This window comes from Saimiri boliviensis, chromosome 13 (assembly GCF_048565385.1).
Source record: "Saimiri boliviensis isolate mSaiBol1 chromosome 13, mSaiBol1.pri, whole genome shotgun sequence".
Lineage (NCBI taxonomy): Eukaryota > Metazoa > Chordata > Mammalia > Primates > Cebidae > Saimiri > Saimiri boliviensis.
Genome location: NC_133461.1, coordinates 94,863,737 through 94,889,820, shown reverse-complemented (window position 1 = coordinate 94,889,820; position 26,084 = coordinate 94,863,737). Strand labels below are relative to the sequence as shown.

General features: G+C 39.6%; 1 protein-coding gene across 7 annotated transcripts in view; it reads left to right on the top strand.

Moving 5' to 3' along the window:
• CSGALNACT1 (chondroitin sulfate N-acetylgalactosaminyltransferase 1) overlaps nucleotides 1–26,084 on the top strand; it is a 379,255-nt gene that overhangs the window by 127,585 nt on the left and 225,586 nt on the right. The window contains exon 1 of one of the 7 annotated variants that reach the window (XM_074384020.1): nucleotides 12,360–25,326. The exons of the other annotated variants lie outside the window; for them this stretch is intronic. The gene's annotated coding sequence lies outside the window, so the exon portion shown is untranslated. Of the gene's footprint in view, nucleotides 1–12,359; nucleotides 25,327–26,084 lie in introns of those variants that run through there. 7 annotated transcript variants of the gene reach the window in all.

Sequence of the window (26,084 nt, the reverse complement as noted above, 5' to 3'; positions counted from 1 at the left end):
TTATTGTATAAAGCCAAAAATAAGCTAATAAAACACTGATAACACCAACAAGCATGTAGAGCAACAGAAGCTTCATTCATTCCCGGAGGAAGTAACAAAACGGTACAGCCACTTGGAAAGACAAGACAGTTTGGCAGTTTTTTTTTTTTTTTTCCCCCAAAGCTAAACAGTCTTAGCATCTAACCGAGCAATCAAGATCATTGGCATTTCAACATAAGTTTTCAAAAATCTGCTCGTGAAATGTTTATAGCAACTTTATTCATAATTGCCAAAATTTGGAAGCAGACAGTGTTCTTCAATCCATGCATGGATAGACCCACAGTGGTGTGGTCATTTAATGGTCTGTTACTTGGTGATGAGAAGAGATGTGCTGACAGTAGATACATGTCAATATACTTTTGTCAAAACCCAGCAAACCCTAATGAAAACAATGGACTTTAGGTAATAACATATCAACGCTGGCTCATCAGTTGTAGCAAATGTACCCAATGGATGTAAGATGGAACTAATAGGGGGAAACTGCTTGTGGGGAGGTGGGTGTAGGGGAAATCTCCATAATTTCTGATCACTTTTATGTAACTCTAAAAGTACTCTTAAAGTTCATTTTTTAAAAAGAGCCATTAAGTTTGTGAGAAGACCTGGAGGAACCTTAAATGCATATTAATAAGTGAAAGAAGGCAGTCTGAAAAATTTACTATATAATTCCAACTATATGACTTTCTGGAGAAAACAAAACTATAGAGACAGCAAAATGATCAGTGTTTTGGGGGTTTTGGTGGGTAGGGATAAAATAGTTGAACACAGGATGTTGAGAGCAGTAAAACCATGCTATCTGATACTGTAATTTGTGGGTACATGTCATTATACATTCAGCAAAACCCACAGAATTGTACACCACAAAGAGTGAATCCTAATGTAAAGTTAATAATAATGTATCTATATAGGTTTCTCCATTGTAACAAATGTACATGATATAAAGGGAAACTGAAGATGGTGGTTGGGAATATATGGGAACTCTACTTTTTCCCACTTCTCCTGTAAATCTGAAATTGCTCTAAAAAGTAAACTTTGAAAAAAAATATCAGCCAGAAATTATATGAAACTCAGATTTCAGTCTTTACAAATAAAATTTTACTAGAGCACACACAGACACACACACACACACACACACACACACACACACACACAAACGCACATGGGGAGCTTGGGTGGCTAACCTCCTCTGGCATCGTAACTGTGGTTACCCACAACTGTGTACAGTCAAAGCTGGGGAGCCCTCATTGTGTATTGTATCCATGGGCTACACTCTGTGTTGAAATCTTCAAGAAGTTGGACTCCCCTGCTCCCTGAGTCTCTTGTTTACTTTTACATAGCTTTGATTCTATGCCTGACTTACTGAGCATCTCAGTTTCTCTTCTGTAAAATGGTACTCAAGTGCTTATTCCTTCTGTCATTTTTTTCTAATTCAGTTTCCATACCCCACAGGGATGCTTTTGAGAGAATGATACATTAGAAGCATCGGTTCCTTATTGGACAAAATCGAGTTCCTGAAAGAAGGGCTTGATTGAGATAAGAGGATTTAGAGTTGATGTGAAATCAGGTTAGTAGCATTTTGAGGCATAGATACTTACACAGCTGGAAAACAACCATAATGGATTATTTGATGCAGTTTTATGCCACTACGGCTGGAGTAGGGGACTGGTCTCAAAGTGCACAAATCTCCAAGTTTAACAATATACGTAACGTAGTGGAAATAATCTGAGCTGTAAAGGTGGATATGCCTCGGTTACCATCTCACATCTCCACCACTAGGCAGCTGAGTGGCTTTAGGCAAACGTTTAGCCTCTCTAAAGCTCAGTTTCTGTATCTATGAAATGGGAAGAGCCATACCTACTTCATGGTTATCTGTAAGGATTAAAACAGACAACACATATCAAATGTCTTATATGGGTCCTGGCATAGCACCGGATATACCTTCTGCACAGGTTTCATTTTGAGTACAATGAACTGCCAGTTTTGTTTTTCCCTTCTTGAATGTCTCAGAACAACGTCTAATCTGTCCTAGTTTTATGTGCCCTCACATGATCAGGAAAACATTTTTTAATGTCAAACTAAACACTGTTTTTTTTTTTTTTTTTAATTATTTTTAAGTCTCTGATTTGTCCTGTATCCTCCGGGTGTGCTCTCAAAAGTCTTTATAGAAGGTGGCAATTAAACCACTCTCTTGACTTCCTACAGATTCAATAACTCCAATTATTCTGACCTATTAGCATAAGAGCTGTTTAATATTCCTTTGAGAATATCCCTTCCCTCTCTCCAGCTTCTTCTTGGTCCCTTAGAAATAAATGGATCAAAATGAAATATAGTGCCTTCCTGTGGGACTGACTGACGCATAGGGTGCCAGAAATAACACTTCCTGGGCCTTTGCATTCTGTGTTCAGTTTACTTTGTCTTTTTGTGTTGTCTTTCTACCCCCATGTTATTGACTCCTATCATGACTCTGTGCTCCTCTTTTTTTGTCCTTAAAAATTACTGCTTACTGGTGTAGGGTACAGTGGCTCATACATGTAGTCCCAGCACTTTGGGAGACTGAAGCAAACAGATTGCTTGAGACAGGAGTTCAGGACCAGCCTGGGTAGCATGGCAAGACCCCATCTATACCAAAAAAAAAAAAGTTAGCTGGGCATGTTGGTGTGTGCCTATCGTCCCAGCTACTCAGGAAGTTGAGGTAGGAGGATACATTGAGCCTAGGAGGTTGAGGCTGCAGTGAGCTCTGAGGGTGCCATTGCACTCCAGGCTGGGTGAAAAAGAAAGATGCTGTCTCAAATTTAAAAAAAATGCTTATTGGTTAAGACTTGCTCTGAAATTGGTCTACTTGAGTTTGAATTCTACCTCTATTACTTAGCAACTGTGTCCTTGTTCAATACACTTAAATTTTCTGAAACTTAGTTTCCTCATCTGTAAAATGCAATGAAGGCTGTTGATATGGTTTTGTTCTGTGTCCCCACCCAAATCTCATCTCGAATTGTAATTTCCATGTGTCAAGGGAGGAACCTAGTGGGAGGTCATTGGATCATGAGGATGGCTTCCCTCATGCTATTCTCATAATAGTGAGGGAGTTCTCATGAGATCTAATGGTCCTAAAAGTGGCAGTTTCTCCTGAGCATTCTCTCTCCTGCCACTATGTATGATATACCTTACTTTTCATTGGCATTCTGCCATGATTTTAAGTTTCCCGAGGCCTCCCCAGCCCTGTGGAACTGTGAGTCAGTTAACCTCTCTCCTTTGTAAGTTACCTAGTCTTGGGTAATATCTTTACAGCAGTGTGAGAATGGGCTAATACAACAGTATCTATTGCAAAGTTTTAAGGACTTACTGTATTGATGTATGTGAAGTTCTCAGAGCACTGTCAGCACACAGAGAGTGCTCAACAAATATTGGCTGTTTTTTCTTTTTCTTTTGAAATCATTTTAGACCACAAGAAGTTGAAAAAACAGTACAGAGAGTTCCCAGGTACCTTCTCCCGGCTTTCTTTAATGATAACATTTTTCATAAGACATTGACATTGGTATAATACTATCAACTGAACTACTGACCTTACTCAGATTTCACTAGTTTTTTCATCATGCTTTATTATTTTTTTGAGATTTTGCTCTGTCACCCAGGTGCTGGAGTATAATGGTGTAATCAATCATAGCTCACTGCACCCTTGAACTTCTGGGCTCAAGCAATCCTCCCACCTTAGCCTCCCAAGTAACTGGGACTATGGGTGCATGTCACCATGCCTGGGTAATTTTTTAATTTTTTTTTTTAGAGACCAGTCTTATTTTGTGGCCCAGGCGGTCCTTGAACTCCTGGTCTCAAGTGATCCTTCTGCTTTAGGCTCTCTAAAGTCTGGGATTACAGGTATGAATCAACATGCCTGGCTTCATGCTTGTGTGTGTGTGTGTGTGTGTGTGTATGTGTGTGTGTCTGTGTCTGTGTCTGTGTGTGTAGATTTATGAAATTTTATTACCTGTCTAGATTTGTGTAACTACCACCGGAGCAGGGATACAAACTTGTTCAATTTCTACAAAAACTCCCTTGTGCAATCTTTTTATAGTCAAACCCTCCTTTCATCCCTAACCCTGCTTGCCTCCAGCAACCATTGATTCATTCTCCATCACTTTTAGAGAATGTCCTCTAAGTGAAATCTTAAACTTGAAGGTTGATCTTTTTTGCTCTCCATAATCTTGAGATCCATCCAAGCTGTTTGTGTATTAGTGGTTGATTCCTTTCTATTGCCAGTTAGCATGGCATTGCGTGGATGTATCGTAGTTTGTTTACTGGTTGGAAGACATTTGGGTTGGTATCAGTTTGTTGGTTATTACAAATAAAACTGCTATGGAAATTAATGCACGTTTTATGTGAGAATGTTTTCATTTCTTGACGATATATACCCAAGAGTATGGCTGCTGAGTCATATGCTAGATGTATGTTTAACTTTTTAAAAAAATTGACAAATTGTTTTCTTTAGTGATTGTACATTTTACATTCCAATCAGCAATGTATGAGGGACCCGCTTCCTCTACATGCTTGCCAGAATTTAGTATTATCATCATTTTTTATTCTTGCTATTCTAATAAGTATATAGTGGTCTCTCATTTTGGTTTTTCTCTGGGTAAGGATGTAGTTATTCACCACTCATATTCTCTTTGGTGAACATCTGTTAGTTCAAGTCTTTTGCCCATTAAATAACTTAGATTGTTTACTTACTATTTAGTTGAGCAAGTTATTTATACTGAAAGCAAGTCCTTGGTCAGGTATGTATTTTGCAGACATGTTCTCGCTTTGTTGATTATTTTTTTTTCATCCTACACGAGATCTTGTGTGGAACATAAGTTTATAATGGTTTGAAATGTTTGTTACTGATCATGCTTACAGTGTTGTGTCTAAGGTTTCTTTGCCTAACCCTAACTTACAAGGATTTTCTATGTTTCTTCTAAAGGTTTTATATTTTTACATTTTACGTTGAGGTCTAGGATCCATTTTGATTTAATTTTGGTTAAAGGGGTGGTTTAGATGATAAGTTGTGTTTTTTTTCCTTTGGGCCTCTGGATAGCCTGTTGTACCAACTCCATTTCTTGAAAACAGTCTCCTTCCTCCATTCAGTTGCTTTTTTAAACGTTGAAAAAAAATGTGCTGGCCATTATGTAGAACAATTTCTGTGTTCTTTAATCAGTTCCATTGATCTATGCGTCTATTCCTCTGCCAATACCACACTGTCTTGATTACTATAGTTATGTAGTAAGTTTTAAAATTGGGTATTTGTGATTCCTCTGACTTTATTCTTTGTCAAAATTGTTTTTAGATTTTTTTGTTCTATTGCCTTTCTCTATGAATTTTAGCAGAAGCCTATGTATATCTACAAAGAATCTTAGTAGGATTATCTGTTACCTTAAATGTTACTACTATCTTCATCTTTTATTTGTATTATTGTCTCAGTTTAAGGCTCTTTAAATCTTTACAGATAACTTTTAAAATAGGCTTTAGTGGTTAATTAGCCTGATGGCAACATTTTACTATGGAGAAAATGTCGACTTTCTTTGGGACAGATGGAGTGAAGTTAGGTGACTTGCCTGAGATTATCCAGGAAACTAATTAGCTTAGGACAAATTCCCCAGCCTCAAACTCCGTGTTCTATAGGATTTTCCAGTTGCCTTAAGGACTCTCCCAACTGCTTAAGCCTACTAAATCTTACTTGTTTTTCATATTTTCTAGTTTGTTTAAAGCGATTGTTTAGAACTTCACTCTTGTATTGCAGAGAGAGCATGATCTGATATAGTATAGAGTCACCTTGGAAACTTGTTAAAAGTGCAGATGGCTATACTTGAGCTCTGGGTATTCTGATTCAGTAAGCACGGTGTGGTGGTGAACCTCATTACTGTGATACAAGTGAGCTGTGGACCCCATTTTAAGAAACCTGGGGTGATAAAAGAGGAGAAACACAGACCTTGGAGACAGACAGACCTGGATTCAACTGCTGACTTTATTTACTTACATGACATCTCTGTGCTTCAGTTTCCTCATGTATCAACGGGGAGAATGACATTTGTGTTATGTTTTCTGTTTAAACACAGTATGTATAAAGTTTGTAGCATTAAATTGGTACCCTGAATCAGGGAATGCTACTTCCTTTCTTTCCTTTCCTTTTAATAGACTGAAATTTGATGTCTGTTTGAGGTAGAAACAGTATGATGTGTGTCACAGACCATCTGGCTTCCCTCCTGGTGGTTGGGAAGACTCCACTTTCCAGTTCCTTTGCCTCCAGGTAGATTTGTGTTACTTGTTCCGGCCGATGGAATGTGAGTGGAACTGACTCATGTCCCTTCCTGGCTGAAATGGTTCAGTAGTTGATTAGCCTGCTCTTTGCTCCTCTGCGTCTGCTAGCTGGGTGATACCAGGATGACAGTGAAGTAGGAAGATGGTAAAAGTGCAAGATGGAAGCAGCTCGATGCTCTGAGTCACCACTAGGGGAGCACTCCAAACTCCATTAACTACGTTAGAGTGTGATTCAAAACAGAATGGAAGCTTTGTTGTTTTAAACTACTGAGATTTGGAAGAATGTGTGCAGTACTTAGTGTTAATTACTCTAATTAATGTACTGTTGGCTATTTTAAACACTTAAAATTATCTTTTGCATATTATCTTTGTCATATGTTCTAAATGCTTTATGATTTATACAAGCTGCAGGAAGTAGTACTTTAATACATGAAAGCAGTTGAGTAAGAGACAAAAGCATGATGAAATCTTCATTGGTGGAGAACACAAAATTTTTAAAATGCAAAATATTTTTCTGGGTTTTATGATATAATCTCAAACATCAGAGGCAGATCTCTTAGGTAGGTGAAGGTCAAGATAATAATCCCCTGAGAAGGGCTATTGGGAACCAGAGGTAGCAGATTGTAGATAATCTCAGAGGGGCTACACTGAGGAAGAGGTGGTCCAAATAGTCTAGGGGGCAAGGGTGGGCATTCAACCACTGGGAGAATGGTGCTGGGCACTAGAAGAAAAGACAAAAGGTTTAGCACATAACTTACTATGCCTTTGCTCATTGTAAAATAGAGTATTCTTGTGTTCCATGAAGTAGCTGCCCAGGGACCACATCTAAAATATTGAGCCATTTGCTTCCAATGGTCTTCTAGACCTATAAGATGAGACACCTCCTTAGGCACAGACTTAAATTAAGTACATGATCCTTTAATACATGAGAGAAAGACATCTTAGGTCATTAGATCATTAATAGGGACCATATATTTCACCACTTTCAATGAATGGATAAAAAGCTCATTCTGGTTTAGAGATTTCCCGTTTGAAAGGATTTATATTTTTATTAATAGGTCCTAAGTAGTTTTTGATTCATGAATTATTTGAAAGCTTATTGGTTAATATGCAAATACCTGGGGATTTTCCAGTGATCTTTCTGTTATTGATTTGTGGCTCAATCTTACTGAGGTCTGTGAACCCACTCTGTATAATTTTAACTCTTGGAGATTTCTTGAGTGCTGCTTTCTGGACCAGCATATAATTAATTGTCGTAACCATTCGATTTGCTCTTGAAATAATTCACATCCTACCGCTGTTGGATATAGTATTCAAGAGTGTTAACAGTATTGTTCAATTTTAAAACATGTGACAGGACATTATGCTGTTTCTAAGATTTACTTCTCAACTTAGGCTATGGAGAGGTTAAAAGTTAAAGGATAGAAACATTTTGTTCAAAACATCCACATCTTCACAGATAACTTGTCCCATTTACTCTGAGCCCCAGAGAAAGGTGGATTAAAATATCTATGATTAAGGATTATTAATTATGTTTATTTCTCCCTTTAATTTGTTGACTTATTTCTTTGTATATCTCAAGGACATGTTATTAGATGCACACAGATTTAGAATTGCTGCATCAGTCTGATGATAATTACTCTTACCTTAAAGTCTAGTTTGATTAAGCTCTCCCAGCTTTCTTGTGGTTAGTGTTTGCTTATCTTTTTTATCCTTTTACTGTCAAACATTCTATATTCTTATGTTTAAGGTATGCCTCTTTATAACATTTATTTGTTTTTTTTTATTATACTTTAAGTTCTGGGGTACATGTGCAGATCATGCAGGTTTGTTACATAGGTATACACGTGCCATGGTGGTGGTTTGCTACATCCATCCCCCCGTCATCTACATTAGGTATTTCTCCTAATGTTATCCCTCCCCAATGCCCCCACCCCCTGCTATCTCTCCCCTAACCCTCCACCAATCACCTCCCCCACCATATGTGATGTTCTTTTTTTATTTATTGTACTTTAAGTTCTGGGATACATATGCAGAACATGCAGGTTTGTTACATAGGTATATATGTGCCATGGTGGTTTGCTGTACCTATCAATGTGTCATCTAAGCAGCATAGTTTAATTTTATTTTATCTAATCTGCCAATTTTTGTCTTATAAATGGAGTATCTGTTGGCCTTTAATGGAATTACAGCTTTAGCTTTCAGTCTACCATCTTAGTATTTATTCTGTTTTTCTCACCCGTTTCTTATTTTCCTCTCCTTTCTTGCCTTATTTTCAATTAAATACTACTTTTAAACTTTCCCCTTCTCTTCTTTATTAGCTTCTTAATTGCACATTGTTTTACGTTCTTTTAGTGATTACCTTAGAGAGTGTGCATTTATCTTTAACTTATTAAAAGCTAATATATACTGGTATGTCTACCACTTCCTGGACAATGCAAGGGCCTTAGAATACTTTAACTCCATTTATACCCCTTTCAAATTTATATACTACTACCCTGAGTAACTTCTAGGTAATAATAAAATGTAGTAATAGGAATGGGAAGTGATGAATCTTGAATATTTAATCTGTTTTGAAATACTATTTAATTATAAGTTCATGTGATTTCTTTTAAACAATGGTTACATTGAACAACTGGCTTGTAAATTTCCAGAAAATTTAATAATTGTCTCTCATGAACCAGTATGAGCTGGGTCAAGTACGCTACTAAGTGAAGTCATTACATAGAATTGTAGCCAAGTTTAATAAAGATAGTCCTTGGAATTACAAACATCTCTGCATTAAGACATGGATATTTAGGATCCCTAAACAATAAAACAACCACCATGTTTAATCAGCTCAACAAATACAGAGAAATGTTAATGATGAACTATAGGAAGGAATTGAGAAGTTTTGTAAATGTGGAACAATGAAGTGTATCATACCTGTATTATAAAAATACTATATGACAGTGTTATACTGTGCATTTCTTCAAAACTCTGTGTTAACCAGTGGTCATGCTGTAGCCTGAAATTGACCACAGTGGACTATTTACTTGATGGAAATATTGACTACTATCAGGACTTGAGTTACTGCTTGTTGGGTAGACTTAAGAAAAAGATGAAGAAAATTTAAGATTAAACCTAATAGTATTTGTTGTCTGTAGCATTATATCATGAATTGCACAAAAAGTTATGGAAAATATTCTCATATTCAGAAACAATTATCTGACTCAGCAAAGGAATCACTCTTGCCATTGATGAGTGAATGTTGTGTTTTACTCATTTTTATTTTTTAGAGACACAGTCTTGCTCTGTTGGTCAGGCTGGAGTGCTGTGGTGTGATCATGGCTCACTGCAGCCTCAACCTCATGGGCTCAGGATACCCTCCTGCCTCACCCTCCTGAGTAGCTGGGGCTGCAGGTGCCTGCTACCACACCTGGCTAATTTTTTTAAAAAATTTTTGTAGAGACTGGGTCTTGCCATGTTATCCAGGCTGGTCTTGAACTCCTGTCCTGAAGCGATCCTCCTACCTTGGCCTTCCAAATTGCTTGGATTACAGGTATGAGCCACTGTGCCTGGCCATTATTCCTACCAATATATTATCAGAAGAAAATATCATCAAGTATTCAAGTTCGAAGTATACTTGTTCATCGTATGCAAACATAGGGTTTCTATAGGTACAATAATTTTATAAAAATTAATTAATTGGTTATATGGAATTTAGGAAATGTGACACATTCCTAGGTCAGTAAAATTTAAAATAAACTTAGATACGAAATTCGAGATACGCAGGCTTTTGTTTTCCCCATGGAGCTGGTTGTTAAACATTTGCCAGCACACACTGACCTCACCTCTTCAAAACTGCAGGTAAAAGTTTTATCATTGTATTGACTGACTTTCTTAAGAATCCTAGAAGAAAACTTAAGCAGATGTCACTGACTTAAATAGAGCAATTACTTCTTTACTTCTAGTATTAATTTCCTTGTTAGGGTTTTCCTAGAACTCAGACTAGTTGTCCATTTTTCATTTCTGTAAAAATGACCAAGACCTCAGTCTTTTCACAACAGTTTTACCACCTTAAGTTTCTGTTTATTCAGAATGCAGAATAGATGATTCTCTTCCTTTTGCCTAAAAGACTTTTCTGTTACTGTAACATCACCTTTTAAGCTTTTGCTTCCCAATGTCCTAGCAGATTTGGGGTATGAGAATATCTCACAGCCCCCACTTGAGGCGTCCGTGTTCCATCTGATGTTCCTGGTTGGACCTGAGAGGGAGCATCTGATGAGAAACTTCAGTCCATGGCTACCTGCAGAGTGTTAACGTTCTTACTCACCCACTACCCATAATTCAGGATATCTTAAAAATAAATGCTATTATTTTAACATGTATATAAGAGGATGGGCATGGTGGCTGCTGCCTGTAACGCCAGCACTTTGGGAGGCCAAGGTGGGAGGATTGTTTGAGGCCGGGAGTTAAAGACTTGTCTGGACAATATAATGAGACCCCCATCTCAACAACAACAACAAAAATAATCAGCCAGGCCTGGTGGTGGATGCTAGAGTCCCAGCTCCTCGGGTGGCTGAGGTGGGAGGCTCGCTTGAGCCTGGAAGTTGTAGGGTACAGTGAGCTACGATCATGCCACTGCGCTCCAGTCAGCCTGGGCAACAGCGAGACCCTTTCTCCAAACATAAAATTATTTTCCAGCCCTTGGAAATCCTCTGTACTGAATGACCATAGTGATTTAATGAGTACTTGTCGTGGGTAAGACACTGTATTTTGCACTTTTCTTGTTTTTTCTTTTTTTTTTATTTTTTATTTTTGACACAGTCTTGCTCTGTTGCCCAGGCTGGAGTGCAGTGGTGCAATCTTGGCTCACTGCACCCTTTGCCTCTTGGGTTCGAACAATTCTCTTGTCTCAGCCTCCCAAGTAGCTGGGCTTACAGGCACGTACTACAACTCCTGTCTAATTTTTTTATTATTAGTAGAGTTGGGGTTTCCCCATGTTGGCCAGGCTGGTCTCAAACTCCTGGCCTCAAGTCATTGGCCTGCTTTGGCCTTCCAAAGTGTTGGGATTACAGGTGTGAGCCACTGCACCCAGCCTACTTTCTCTTACAGAATAGTCCTGGTTAACCTCTTCAGGTAGGTCCCATTATTCTCTTCATTTTAGCGATTAGAGAACTAAAATTTAAAGGGATAACTTGCCCAAGGTCTCAAGTGAGCAGACTGGGGCCCAGGTTCGTCTCGCACTGTAACCACTGCATTATACTGCCACTTGTCAGCAAGTCGGATGTTCTTCTTGTCTCTCAAGTAACCTCATTGGCTTCTGCCTGCCTTTTTGTTATCAATGTTTATTCAGTATTTGGAATTCAAAATCTGAGGACAGGGACATTTTGTTATTGTGACATGAGTGTGGTCAACAGTTCAAAAATATTTTTTTGAAAAAGGAGAAAGTTAAATTTTGGAAACGGTCCTCCCTCTTCCTCACCCTATATTAGGACAGTCACTGAGCCCTGATTCCATGCCTAGAATGTCTCTTGAGCTTGCCCCTAGTCTGGCACTGTCCTTCTCAGTTGGGTAACTTCTGGAACCTTCTGCTTGTTTCCACACCTCCAGTCTTCACCTCTCCAGCCCAGCAACACCATCAGCTCAGAATGAACATTTAAAACTATGTCCCCAATATGACCATTCCAAATGTCTCACTTAAATTCCTTTAGCAACTCCATTTCACTTAGGACATGGCTCCATCCCTTAGCAGAGGTTTCCAGCTTCCTCTGTAGACGCACTCACTTCCGCATTCCCATAGGTGTCTGATACTCCAGCCGTGTTAAGCTCCTCGCAGGTCCCAAATGCTGCCAGGCTTTACAGGTCTGTGTTTTTTTCAAGCCTCCCCTGCCCCACCACCTCCGCCCCACCGTCCACCCCGTCTAGAATGCTCTTTTCCTGTCTCCCATTTCTTACCTTGCCTGCATTCCTACCTGTCCTTTATGATGGAGATTTGAGTGCAAGTATTCTAATCTAAATTAGACTTGTTCTTATTCAGAATTGTCCTAGAGCACTTGGCACATTCTTTTTTCTATCATTGGCAAATCTGTTTCTCTGTGGGACAGATGGTTCTTCCCTCTGCTTCTGCAACACCCTGCACTCACCTTTTCATAGCGCATAGTCTTCTGAATTACACCTGGGGGAATTAATTAGTGAGTTCTCTAGGAGGGCAGGGTTTGTAGCCCCATCATAGAGCCTGACAGTTCTGAGGCACACAGTGCATATATGCTGGGGGAATGGGGCATGAGAGATTTGCCTGTTGAGTCACCTGCCCTCCATCCCATTAAATTTTTCTCCGCTCTTTTAGAGGTAAAGAATTCAGTGTGGAAGAAAATAGATGATGGTGATAATTACGTTATGTAAATCCAGCAGGAAGGAGAAATTTAGAAGGCACTTAGAAATGCAGCTGTGCCTGGAAAAAGTGCTAGCCCAGGGTTTGGGCTGAGTCATGTCCCTGGCTCTGGACTGTGGTTTATAGGAGAATGAGAAGCTGAATGCCATGATTGTTAAAGTTTTCTTTTCTTTTTGAGATGGAGTCTTGCTCTGTCACCCAGGTGGAGTTCAGTGGCATGATATCAGCTCACTACAACCTCTGCCTCCAGGCTCAAGTGATTCTCCTGCCTCCGTCTTGCCAGTAGCTGGGATTACAGGTGGCCACCACCATGCACGGCTTTTTATATTTTTAGTAGAGTTGGGGTTTCACCATGTTGGCCAGGTTGGTCTAGAACTCCTGACCTCAAGTGATTGACCTGCCTCGGCCTCCCAAATTTCCAGTATTATAGGTGTGAGCCACTGTACCCAGCCAATTGCTAATGTTTTCTTATTTTTATGCATGCCAGCCCTACAGTTACAGTACATGGCCCACTGAGCTGTAATTTTTAGGGCATGTATTTTGCAGAGGCATAGAACTTTCTGAGTAACCTGGAATCGGATTATTTCTTGGCAATAATAGTGAGTAGAAATCTCATTTTAAGTATAAAAGCATAGCCAGTTGCAGTAATACTGCCTGTGATCTTAATGCTTTTGACGGGCTGACACAGAAGGGTCACTTGAGGCCAGAACTCTGAGGCCAGCCTGGACAATGTAGTGAGATCACTGGAGGCCAGGACTTTGAGACCAGTCTAAGCAATGTAATGAGACCCCATCTCAAAAAAAAAAAAAAAAAAGTAAATCAGCTAGAAGGGGTGGCGAGGGCCTGTGGTCCTAGCTATTTGGGGGATAAAGTGGGAGGATTGCGTGAGCCCAGGAATTTGAGACTACAGTGAACTGTGATAACACCACAGCTTGGGTGACAGAGAATTTATCTCTAAAAAATAAAAAAGCATATAGGAATATAATGATTTTTATTAAGTTCCGTTTTTAAAAGCCTATCTATTCTTCCTTCAAGACATTAAGTAAATGACATGTTAACATAACTTGGCACAATTTTAAGGTATCCTAAGATGTCAAAATATATAAATCAAAATGAATGCAAAGTAATTCAATGAAGATACTTTGGGAAGCTACTCCCATGAGTCTGCCTTCGCTTAAAATATTTTTGGAACTTCTTGTTCAGAATTATCCTAGAGCACTTGGCACATTCTTTTTTCTAATGCTGGCAAATCTATATTTCTGTAGGACAGATTTATGAAGAAAATGGGTAATTGAACTGTATTATTAATTTACTCTGCTTATGAAAGTAATATATGTTTGGAGAGCATAAAGAAAAATCTGTATATTCCGGTTAAACACTGTGTTAGGCTGTTATTGAATTGCTATAAAGGAATTCCTGAGACTAAGTATTTATTTTTAAAGAAAAGGGGTTTAATTCAGGAGTCCTCAACACTGCGCCAGTACTCATCCATGGCCTGCTAGGAAGCGGGCCCCATACGAGGTGAACAGCCGGCAAGTGAGCGAAACCTCACCTGTATGTACAGCCACTCCCCATCACTTGCATCAGTGCCTGAGCTCCGCCTCCTGTCAGATCAGTGGGAACATTAGATTGTCATAGCACGAACCCTGTTGTGAAATGTACATACGAGGGATCTAGGTTGCATGCTCCTTATGAGAATCTAATGCCTGATGATCTGTCACTGTCTCTCCCCAAACCCAAATGGGACTGTCTAGTTACAGGAAAACAAGCTCAGGGCTCCCACTGATTCAACATTATGGTAAGTTGTATAATTATTTCCTTACATATTACAATGTAATAATAATGGAAATGAAGTGCACAATAAGTAAATGAGCTTGAATAATCCCCAAGCCTTCCCCTTTAACCCTGCCTCACTCCCGTGGAAATTGTCTTCCATGAAACCGGTCCCTGCTGCCAAAAAGATTGAGGACCCCTGGCTTAATTGGCTCCCAGTCCTGCAGGCTGTACGTGTATGGCACTGGCCTCTGCTCAGCATCTGGGGAGGCCTCAGGGAGCTTTTACGTACGGTGGAAGGTGAGGCAGGAACAGATACGTCACGTGGTGAGAGCAGAAACAAGAGACTGAGCGTGAGGGGAGGTGCCACACACACTTTGACACGCCAGATATTGCAAGGACAGCACCAAGGGGTTGGTCCTAAATCATTCATAAGAAATCTGCCGCTATGATCCAGTTACCTTTCAGGAGGCCCCACTTCCAACACTGGAGGTTACATTTCACTATGAGATTTGGGGACACATATGTCCAAACTGTATCAAATATTACCCAGTCCCTGGAAGAAAATGATAAAAATCATGGGGTTTTGGAGCCCGAAGGTGAAGGTGACGAGAGGGTCAGAATTCTCATCTAATTTTTTTTTTCTATGACCCCCTCATCAGTGCCTGGGAATGGCATTTGTCTGGGTCTGAATGTCTGGATGCCTTAATGTGAAGAAGCTGCATATTCTAATGCCATCTTTTCATTTGTCTTGGACTTAGGGCTCTCTCTTTTTTAAAAATAGTAACAAGTACCATAAAGAAGTAACAAAAGATCTTCCCTAATAGAACCAGAGTATTATTTTTTTCTGGTTTTAAAATTACCTCATATGCATATTTTATTTAAGATGAATTGAGGTCCTATTATGTATATCTTGTGTCTTGCCTCTTTTGCCTAATATTGTATGATAAAAACATTGCCATGTCATTATGTGTATTTTAAAACATTTTTTTAATGGTTGCATTTCACTGTCATGTATATCCACACTGTCTTGGTCATTTTCCTGTTGTCGTCTTGAGAGTTGATGACGTGGATATGCCTAGTTGGCTGTACCTTCAATGATAAAAGCATTGTAATTAAAATGCCAGTTTGATAAATTAAAACTGCTTCATACCAATGAAATTTTTATTAGGTTGGCATTTTTCACATGTTCTTTGTCCTGTTAAATGTTCTTTTGATTGATATTCTGGATTGTTCGATATAAATGTTGTCATTCATCCTTTCTTCTCATTTGCATTTTCCGGATGCATTTTGCCCCTCCTTTTGTTTGTGATTTCTGAGTCACCTGGTTTTAGGTCTGTCTTGTAGACAGCATATAATTGGATGTTGAGAATCTTTGTCTTTGTTAGGGATGCTTAACCTGTTCACGTTCATCATGTTTCATAGGTCTAATCTGTTAAGTTAAAAAATTTTTTCTACTTTAAATGTTTCTTGCAATTTTCAATTGCTTTTGTTATATGGATTTTATTTTTGTTTTCTTATGATTTGGAAGACACACATATGGTGTCTATTGTGTTGGTGCTAATTTTGTAGTTTTCAGAAATAAAATTGGTTTGACTGAAAGTAGCTCTGAAGTTAATCTCAAAGAGAGGGTTCAAAAGAAGTCACGAGCAACAGGGCATTCTTAGAATAAGAGTCTGTCCTCCCAAAAAGACTACTTTGAAGAGCAAGTTCATTTGGTTGGAAAGTGTTGATTTTAAAAAATCATTTAGTTATTTGAGGTGGAGTCTCATTTTGTCTCCCAGGCTGGAGTACAGTGGCACAGTCTCGGCTCACCGCAAGCCTCCTGGGTTCAAGCAGTTCTCCTGCCGCAACCTCTGGGTAGCTGGGATTACAGGTTCGTGCAACCATGTCTGCCTAATTTTTCTATTTTTAGGAGAGATGGGGTTTCACCATGTTGGCCAGGCTGGTCTTGAACTCCTGACCTCAAGCGCCCACTTGGCCTCCCAAAGCGTGTTAATATTTTTATGTTGAAAAATAGTGTTTTACATTGAAGTCAGTGTAAGCATTTCTTGACTAGTTTTACCGTTTGGTTACTTCAAGACTTATTTAAAATAAAAATGAAAAACTCTTCAGCTGGCCTTCTTTCTCTGTTATACTTCCTGCCTTCTTTGTTACCCCTCACTGTCTGCAGTACAAGGTGTGGAAGGAACCAGCCAGTGGCCAGCAAGGGCAGCACTCTGCTGCAGAAATTTTCTGAATTCATTGTGTTTTCAGTCACTTTCCTTCTTGCCTTCACTTTCCACATCTGTAAATTGAAGAGGTTGGAACAAATAAACTATGATGTCACTTCTAGTTTCAACCTTCTGTGATCAGAGTTTATTAAACACCTGTTTGAATAACTTCCATACCAGGCCCAACATAGAATGAGAAGCATAAAACCAATCTATGTTGAAAAAGAAAAGATCCTAAGCTGATTGAAAAAAAATTTGTATCTTGATCTATGTGATGGTTATAGAAGGGCATAATAGGCATAAACTCATTGAGCTGTATCTTTAAGATGATTGTACTTTATTCACCTCTGTATTCATAAGTCAGTAAACAGGAAAACTAGAAAACCAAACATCCCTCCAACCCCCCAAAAAGGAGAAGAATAGAAACTGGCTGACAAGATGTTGAGACATTGTGTAAGGAGGCAGGATGGTATAATGGCAAATCCACCAAAAGTAGACAACTGAGTTTGAATCCTGACATGACATACTAGCCTTGGAATTTTGCACACATTATTTAGCCTTTTGAGTCTCAGGTTTTTTGTTTTTCAGTAAAAGTAATATTTGTAATACTGACTTTGAGGCAGTCAGGAGTATTGAATGAGTTATGAGGCATATAAAGCACTTGGCACATTATAGGTGGTCAATATACATTTTTAAAAGGGGGCAGTAAGAGTATTATACAAATGTGACAGATTTCCAAGAACTAAAAGACTCTGCATCATTCTTGTAGCAGATTAGCGTCTTTGAGATCTTCCACAGCAGTGAAATTTGTTGCCTTTAATACAGCATTTTTCAGAGTCACTTGATCATGGAACCTCATTTTTTTCTAAATATCACCTGTCAAGAATAACTCATTAATTGACATCTGGGACTTCCCTAACTCAGGGGTCCTCAACCACTGGACACTGATAAATAAGTGTTCTCCCCAAATAAAAGCACCCGAAAATAAGTACAGCCCAGAAATCTGAGTGTTAAAGAGACTTGAAGAAAAAGCTAGTGACATTGCAAATTGCTGATATCTCTTTTGGAGAGTCACTCTTGAATGTGTTAATCCCACTTTTCAGATTATAGCTTAAGGAAAGAGCTCAAATAGGAACAAACAATTTACTTGTTTAAAAATGCTTGACTGGGTTATAATAATGTGTGGAAACAACTAACTGAAAGATGGCTAATTGAACTGTTTTAGCAAAACAGTGGAATATTGCATTCAAAATGACAGATAAATGGACTAAGGAGATATATGGAGATGTCAAGCAAAAATTAGAATAGTGTGTGCAAGGTGGGTGCAACCACATAAAATCTGTCTGTGCAATGATAAAGCTTAGAAGTCAATTTTGTAAATCTCTGGTGTTATGTAGGAAAGGGATGACCTATATTTTAATTTTTGTTTTTTATAAAATAACAGCTAAGTGACTCAATAAAAACAAAGTATTAAATAACATACATTATATGTTCTGAGATATAATAGGGTGTTTATGATAAAAGGTAGAGTGGGTAAAATATAGAATAAAATATAGAGGTGACATGTAGGTAGAATTATAGAAAAATAGACGTTACATGCTTTGCAGTTTTGAAGAGTTTTGTCTCACCAATGCATTGTGAAAGTAGTTAACACACATGAGAAGTGTTTTTCCAGAAAGAATTTTCAATGCAGTGAAAACCCCAAAACATGGAGATGAAAATTCATGAGAGTAGTTGTTCTTAAAGATATCAAGTTCCCTGTCAGCTGTGCTTTTTTTTTTCCAGCTGCTTTTCCTCTTTTCTTTTGTGATAAAGGAGAAGGTTTTATAGATGGTGAAATGGTTTACGACTGCCTTATTTAGTCGCTCTCCCATTTTTATATCTCCCCAAAGGGTCACAAACTCTATCTGTTTAAAAAGATAAAATGATGTGGTTTTAGTGCAAATAGAAAAATAGCCACTTGAAAGAAGCAATAGGAATAGAAGTAAATGGAATGTGGCAACTTCAGCCACCACTTGCTAGGACTTTTGATCATGTCAGATGTCAGAAGCTACACAAGGATAATGGAATGAGATTCTGGGTGGGGGCTGCCTCCTTTTCACCCCTTGAAAGCCCAAATTAACTTTTCCATGCTTATCAAGTGAAAAAGATTAGAATGCCCAGCAGGACAGGGATGTCACTGGTTGCAGGACCCTCCTCATTTTTCTTGGGTCTTTGTGGGTGATCCTTGTGAACAGGACCTTCTGGAAATAGTGAAGAAAGAATCTTGCTAGATAGGGCGAGGATGAGGAGGTGTCTGGGTGATTCAGGGGATGAAGAAAGTTGTATATGAGAAATGTATTGCATTCACGGAGAATTTTTTTTTTCAATTTTTTTTTTCAATTTTTTTTTTTGGTGAGACATGGACTCACTCTGTTGTCCAGAATGGAGTGCAGTGTTGCGGTCTCGGCTCCCAGGTTCAAGTGATTCTCCTGCCTCAGGCACCTGAGTAGCTGGAATTATAGGCAAGTACCATCATGCCCAGCTAACTTTTGTGTTTTTAGTAGAGACAGGGTTTCGCCACATTATCCAGGCTGGTTTCGAGCTCCCGGCCTCGAGTGATCCACCTGCCTTAGCCTCCCAAAGTGCTGGGATTACAGGCATGAGCCACCATGCCAGTCCCATGGAGCATTTTTAATCCAAGTTGTAAAATGCAGGAAGTGCTCCTCAAAAGAGGACCAGCAGAATCACAAAGCTGGAAGGAATCTTAGAATTAATCAATTAGTTCAAATCCTTAATTTTACCAGAAAGGAAAGAGACCCAGGAGGAGACATGGCTTGCTCATGTTTACAGTCATCAGCCAGGACATGAAAGCCGATTCTGTTGGTTTCCAGCCATATTTTTTTTCCTATTGTAATTCCTCTTACCTTCTGTCATGGGTTTACTACTGACCTTTTCTACTGCTACCACACAGAAGATCAGCATTCAGACTTAGAAATGTAGCTATGCAATGAACAAAGAGTCTCTAAGTCATCAGACGTATGAGTCAGCAAATCATGACATACAGCATACAGATCCTGTTTATGAAAAACTCCAGAAGTTAAATTTCAACAGCTGGACTCCGTATTCAGACCACCTGGGTTTGTATCCCAGACCCACCCCTGGAGTGGTGAGTGATACTAAGCAAGTTATTTAATGTCCCTGAATGTAGGTATCTTTATCTGTAAAGTGAAGAGTTAGGATTATAAGCATCTGTCAGGTTCTCAGGTGAGAATTAAATAGGATAATGTATTAGATTAGGGCCTGGTTTATTGAGCCAAGTGCTCAATAAATGCTAGCTAGCTAGCTAGCTAGTTTTACCGCTATGAAGGTAGTTATAACTATTTCTGTCAAAAATCTTAAACCCGGTGTGGTGGTCCATGCCTCTAAATCCCAGCTGCCTTAAACAAATCTTAAGGAAATGAGAACTGTATATTTTTGAGGAGATGAATGTTCACTAGGCACAGTCTTTCAGTGCTCAGAATGACTTTGTCAGTATCATGAAACCTCCTGAACTCCCCGCCACATCAGGAATCTGCCTCTGGTAGTCTTCTCTTTGTCTAGGTTAGCTTATATTTTCTGTAGCTTTTTATACAACAGCTGTTTTAATTACTCACAATTTTACCTATGCCTTGTTTTTAAGAAACCGGAAAGGCTCTCTCGTCCCCTTTACCGGGTGGGCTTGTGACAGGGGAGTGGCTTGCTGCTTCAGCGCCCCGCTGCTCAAATCTCTAGGGGAGCTTATAGACAGGCAGACTGTGGGGCCCCGGCCCCATGGCAGTGTCTTGGGGTGGACCCTGACAGCTTTTGGAGCCCCAGTGGGCATGTGCTACGATGTGCACTCAGACCCTCTACCGTGTCACAAGGACAGAGGGCTTTCTGTGCCCCAGTTTCTTGCCTTGATGTACTGGAAGAATTGGATCACATGTGGGCTTGGACAAGGAGTGCAAGGTTTCACTGAGGAGAAGTGGCTTGGGGAAGTCAGGAGGGGATGGAGTGGGAAGGCTTTCCCCAGAAGCTGGGCCACGCGGTGGCCTGGGCTCTCCTCTGACTTCCCCAGCCAAACTCTGCCTCCTTCTGCTTCTGTCGGTCTGCGACCTGGTGGCACCTGTCGGTGTGTTCCTCTAAGCATCAAGCGCCTGTGTGTTCCTCTGCTGATACGCTCTTCCACTTGTCCAGCTGCCCATGTCTCTGCCTTGCTAGGGTCTCGGGGTTTTTTTTGTTTTTTTATAGGCACAGGATGAGGTGTGGCAGGCCAGAGTGGTCTTGGGAAATAAAACATTTGGGCAGGCATTTCCTGATGCCTGTCCTCACCCAGCTCCATGGGGGTGGAGCCCTAGCCAGGGACCACACCTTCCTCTACCCAGCGCTTCCCTTCCCTTCTTCCGTATCTAAGGAACCACACTCTTCCCCTCCTAGCATGTCCCTTCCATGTCATTTAGGTAGTATCCCCTACTGTATAGCTTTATTAAGGTATAATTGATACACAACAAACTCCCATATTTAAATTAGGCAATTTGACTTGTTTTGATATATGTATACACATTTGAAACCATCACCAAAATCGAGATAATGAATATATACCTCCCCAGAAAAGTTTTCGTGTGCCCTTTGGTAAACTGACCCTCCTGCTTCTCAGTGTTCCTCCGTGCCCGTCTCATCCCCCATTCCCAGGTGAACACCGATTTGCCAGAATTGTATATAAATGGAATCATAGAGTACGTATGCCATTCATTTGGTTTCTTTGCCTTGGCATAATTATAATCCCTGCTGATATGTGTACCAATAGTTCATTCCTTTGTATTGCTGAGTGTTCCAATAATGTTTTCTTTCTTCACTGTTTACCCCTGTCTTGCTTACCTGGCTATGATGTGGAATGAAAACACATTGTAATGATTTAAAAATATTTATTGAGGAAACATATCTGTGTTTCCCATTTATATTTTTAAATTTTATTATCTAGTATGCATAGCAAATAATACACAGCAGTTGTAGGGTCCCTGAGGGCAACACCCGTTTACATTCTATATGCATACATTTTTTTAAATGACATCTACAAGCAATATTACTATTTATTTACTTGATTTTTGAGATTAAAATTGCATCTTGCCTGCCTCAATCTCAATATAAAAAAAAAAGTTCTTTCATCCGCGTAACCCAATGGATTGTTTGAATAAATTTAATTATATGAATATTTACACAAAGTTTTCATTTTCATGGTGAAAGATTTATTCTGTTAACATTAGAGTCTTTTTTTGGAAAATGTGGAGAGTATGTTCTCAATTCCTTTGGAGTTGAAGCGTAACAAGAAATAAACTCAGAAATTGATACAGCAAAAGTAATACATTTGAAAGATAATGAGAGACCATTTGGGAGGCAAGTCCATGTTTGCAATGACTCTCTGTCTTCATCATAGTATCTCTCAACTGTTGGCATTCCTGCATCTGGGAAGGAAGAAGATAAAAATTGCCATTTAAAGTGCCTGTTCAAGTTTGGTAAAAGATTTAATTTCTTCATCTATCACAGTGTCACCAGCCCTATGAATACTATAGATCAAGCCTCATTGCCAAAAATACAGAGACTTGGCAGAGTACAGGGTAGAATTCAGCCAGAGGGAATTGTAAAGAAGCCAGAGAAAACAAACTTTACTCATGCTGCATCTCAAACTTGTGTTCTGGGCAGTTGTCCTAAGTGTTGTCTTTGCCCGAAAAGCGTGGGGATTCGGTAATTTAAAAAGTGAGCCAGTAATGGAGATACATGTACTAACCTTAAAGATGCTACGAAGATTCTAGTGGCGCATAGATTTTTATTAGAATAATAAAAAGTAAGTGCAGTTTCTCTACTGGAAGGTAACTTGGAGATGATCTGTTCCATACTTTGATTTTGCAGGTGACTTGCTTAAGGTCACACAGTTATTTTATGGCAGAACTGGGACTGAACTTGGCATTTCTGAACCACACACCTGTGCTCTCCCCATATCGCTACTTCCATTGTTGTGTTGGAGTAGGTGTGTTGGTGTATAAGGTGTTGGAATGTTGGCCAGGTGCGGTGGCTCACACATGTAATCCCAGCACTTTAGGAGGCCAAGGCAGGCGGGTCACCTGAGGTCAGGAGTTTGAGACCAGCCTGGCCAACACAGAGAAACCTCGTCTCTACTAAAAGTACAAAAAATTAGCTGGACGTTGTGGTGAGTACCTGTAATCGCAGCTACCTGAGAGGCTAAGGCAGGAGAATCACTTGAACCCAGGAGGTGGATGTTGTGGTGAGCTGAAATTGCTCCGTTGTACTCCAGCCCGGGCAACAAAAGCACAACTCCATCTCAAAAAAGAAAAAAAGGTGTTGGAATGTATAATTTGTTCTCTTTGGGCTGCCATGTATAGGTGTCCCTGTTGCCTGGGACCATCCATCGTAGATGAGCTCTTCTTTGTGATCCATTATGTCACCTTTGGGGGTGAGTCTACTTTTCTGAATAGAGGGTTGTGTCTGCTAACTAAGCCAGCTATGTGATGAAGAGGCCACAATGAGAGGTGACATTTGGCTAATGAATTAACCAGGATTGTCCTCTTAGATTGTCTAACTACTCTTTATCAATTAGCCTGCTGAAATCTTTATACTTTGGAAGTCTAAAACTCTAAGTGTTAGAAGAGTTTATTCTCTTTTTAAGCTTCTCTTCCCTACTCATAACATCGAAGTCTCAGTGCTGTCTGCATTTTCATCATTTGTTGGTGTAGCTTGTTACCATCTGTAACATATCTTCTCACACCCAGGGATTCTCAGCTAGGGGTGGGAAGACAACAGATAAAGATCATCCTCCCTCACCGAGAATCACTGATGTAGTCCAACCCTTTCATTTTGCAGATTGGGAAATGGAGACTCATAGGAGTTAAGAACTTGTCTAATGTCTCACAGTAACTCATTTAAGGTGAAAAGCCAAATTTTGTGTTTTGGGCAGGATTAAGTGCAGCTGATCTCCCTGCAACACTGTTCAGGCCTCATTAGGCTCTGGGTTGGCATCTGGCATCAGCTGAGCAGCTGCAGTATCTAATAAGGGCAGGGCTAGCGCAGAAGGATTTATTGGAAGACAGTGTCTAATAAAATGAACAATTGCATGTTGAGTTTAACTGTGGCACTGCAGACTGTGTGCTGGAAAATAGCTCTCTTTTATGGAGGTACATCGGCCGTCTGTATCTTCACTGATTTAGGAGAAAGATTGTGTTACTGGTCTCACAGCCAACGACAAACAGAAGCAATTTACTTTCTTTTCAAGAGACTAGTTATAATGCGGATCTTCTCCAGTCTAAATTGGTCAGTCCTTTTTTATACTATAATAGCTTATCATTTATATCTCCAGTTAGCATGTGATGGGAGTCACTTCATTCTCGATTATGTTAGTGGTTCTTATGTTGATAATGTAAAAATAGTTCAACTCCAGAGCACGCAGGGTCCCCACTGGTGAGTTTTGGAGACATTTGAAAATATAAATTTTTAAGGTATAAGGAAAATGTTATTTGATACTCTTTAAGGCAATAACAGACTCACACCTTTTTTTTTTTTTAGATGGAGTTTCACTTTTTCACGGAGGCCACAGTGCACTTGCACAATCTCAGCTCACTGCAACCTCTGCCTTCTGGTTTCAAACAATTCTCCTGCCTTGGCCTTCCAGGCAGCTGGGATTACAGGCACCCACCACCCCACCCAGCTAATATTTGTATTTTCAGTAGAGAAAGGGTTTCACCATGTCAGCCAGGCTGATCTTGAATGCTTGACCTCATGGTCTGCCTGCCTCAGCCTTTGCCTGACCTCATGGTCTGCCTGCCTCGGCCTCCCAAAGTGCTGGGATTGCAGGTGTGAGCCACCATGCCCGGCTAACGCATACCTTTTAAAAGAGACTTTAAATAATTTAGTAGCATAATTTCATTGTCTGAGATTATCCCATTTGTTGGGATAAGAAATTGAAGAAAATCAGGGTGACCCACTTCAGTGAAAGGATTAAAATAAAAAAGGAATTAAAAATAGGTGTCTCTCGATTGAGTCTGCATCCTGTAGTCTCAAGACCAGGACACAGAGATCCAAAATAGCAGAAAAGTAATCTTTTGGGGGAAGAACTCATGACTCTTAAAGTCAGTTGTATTCTAAAACATGCATTTGCAGTAAAATTATTTAATGTGGAAGGAATGTGGTTAAGGATACTGTATAGTAACACCCAATTTATAATGTGTAACATCTAAGAGCCCTTTCTTTTCTGAGACGTATTCTAGAGAAAGATGATAATTTTAGAAGTTGCCTGCACAGTTCCTGACCCTATCTCTGCTCTGTCCTCCAGTGCCACAACATAGGGGACTTCACGGATTTAAACAAATGAAGTTCCCATCAAGATTTAAATATATATAAATTTTGTATACATATAAAATTACCCACATATGCATAAAGAAGATCTCACTGGGATGCTTTCGTTGGCAGACACATATCTCATCTCTTGGTGTTTTTCATGTGTTATTTTAGGCGTGCTGATGGAGAAGAGGGTTTTTAGTCTTCCCTTTTTATTTTTCACATTTCAGGAATCAGCGTGTCTGACACAGACATGATTTGGAGGGTCTAAAGATTCAAGGTTTTAAATAGATGGAGGTGAGTAAGCCTTGGAACTTAGTACAGCTTGATGGATATTTTCATACCATTGGATCCATTAAGTTTTTGAAGCTCTTTGACATTAAAATGCTGAGAACTTTCACTTATTAATTGTACATTAAATAGAATGAGTTCCTAGAAGTTTAAAACATTATTGATGTCAATCGGGTGCGGTGGCTCACATCTGTAATCCCAGCACCTTGGGAGGCCAAGGCGGGAGGATCCATGAGGTCAAGAGATTGAGGCCATCCTGGCCAACATGGTGAAACCCCGCCTCTACTGAAAATACAAAACTTAGCTGGGTGTGGTGGCACGTGCCTGTAGTCCCAGCTTCTGGGGAGGCTGAGGCAGGAGGATTGCTTGAACACAGGAGGTGGAGGTTGCAGTGAGCTGAGATGGTGCCATTGCACTCCAGCCTGGTGAAAAAGCGAGACTCTGTTTCAAAAAAAAAAAAAATTATTAATCTCAATATATTCATTTTCATTATTTTAATTGTTTTCAGTAGACAATTTTTGGTAAACTTCTTTTAAGATGATTGAAAGCAGATTTATTTATATAAGACTGCTAATGAATGTCTGCCAAACTCTTTCTGTCAGGGTGGGGTGGGATGGACTTCCCAATCTTTAGAATCTGAAGTGAAAATCTTCCAGAACCAAGTCTATGATTTTTCCGTAGATGGTTTCTGAGCCACTCTCACGCACATCCTGCCTCCTGTTGCTCACTTCTTACTGTAACTGACACTTGTGATGACACATGAG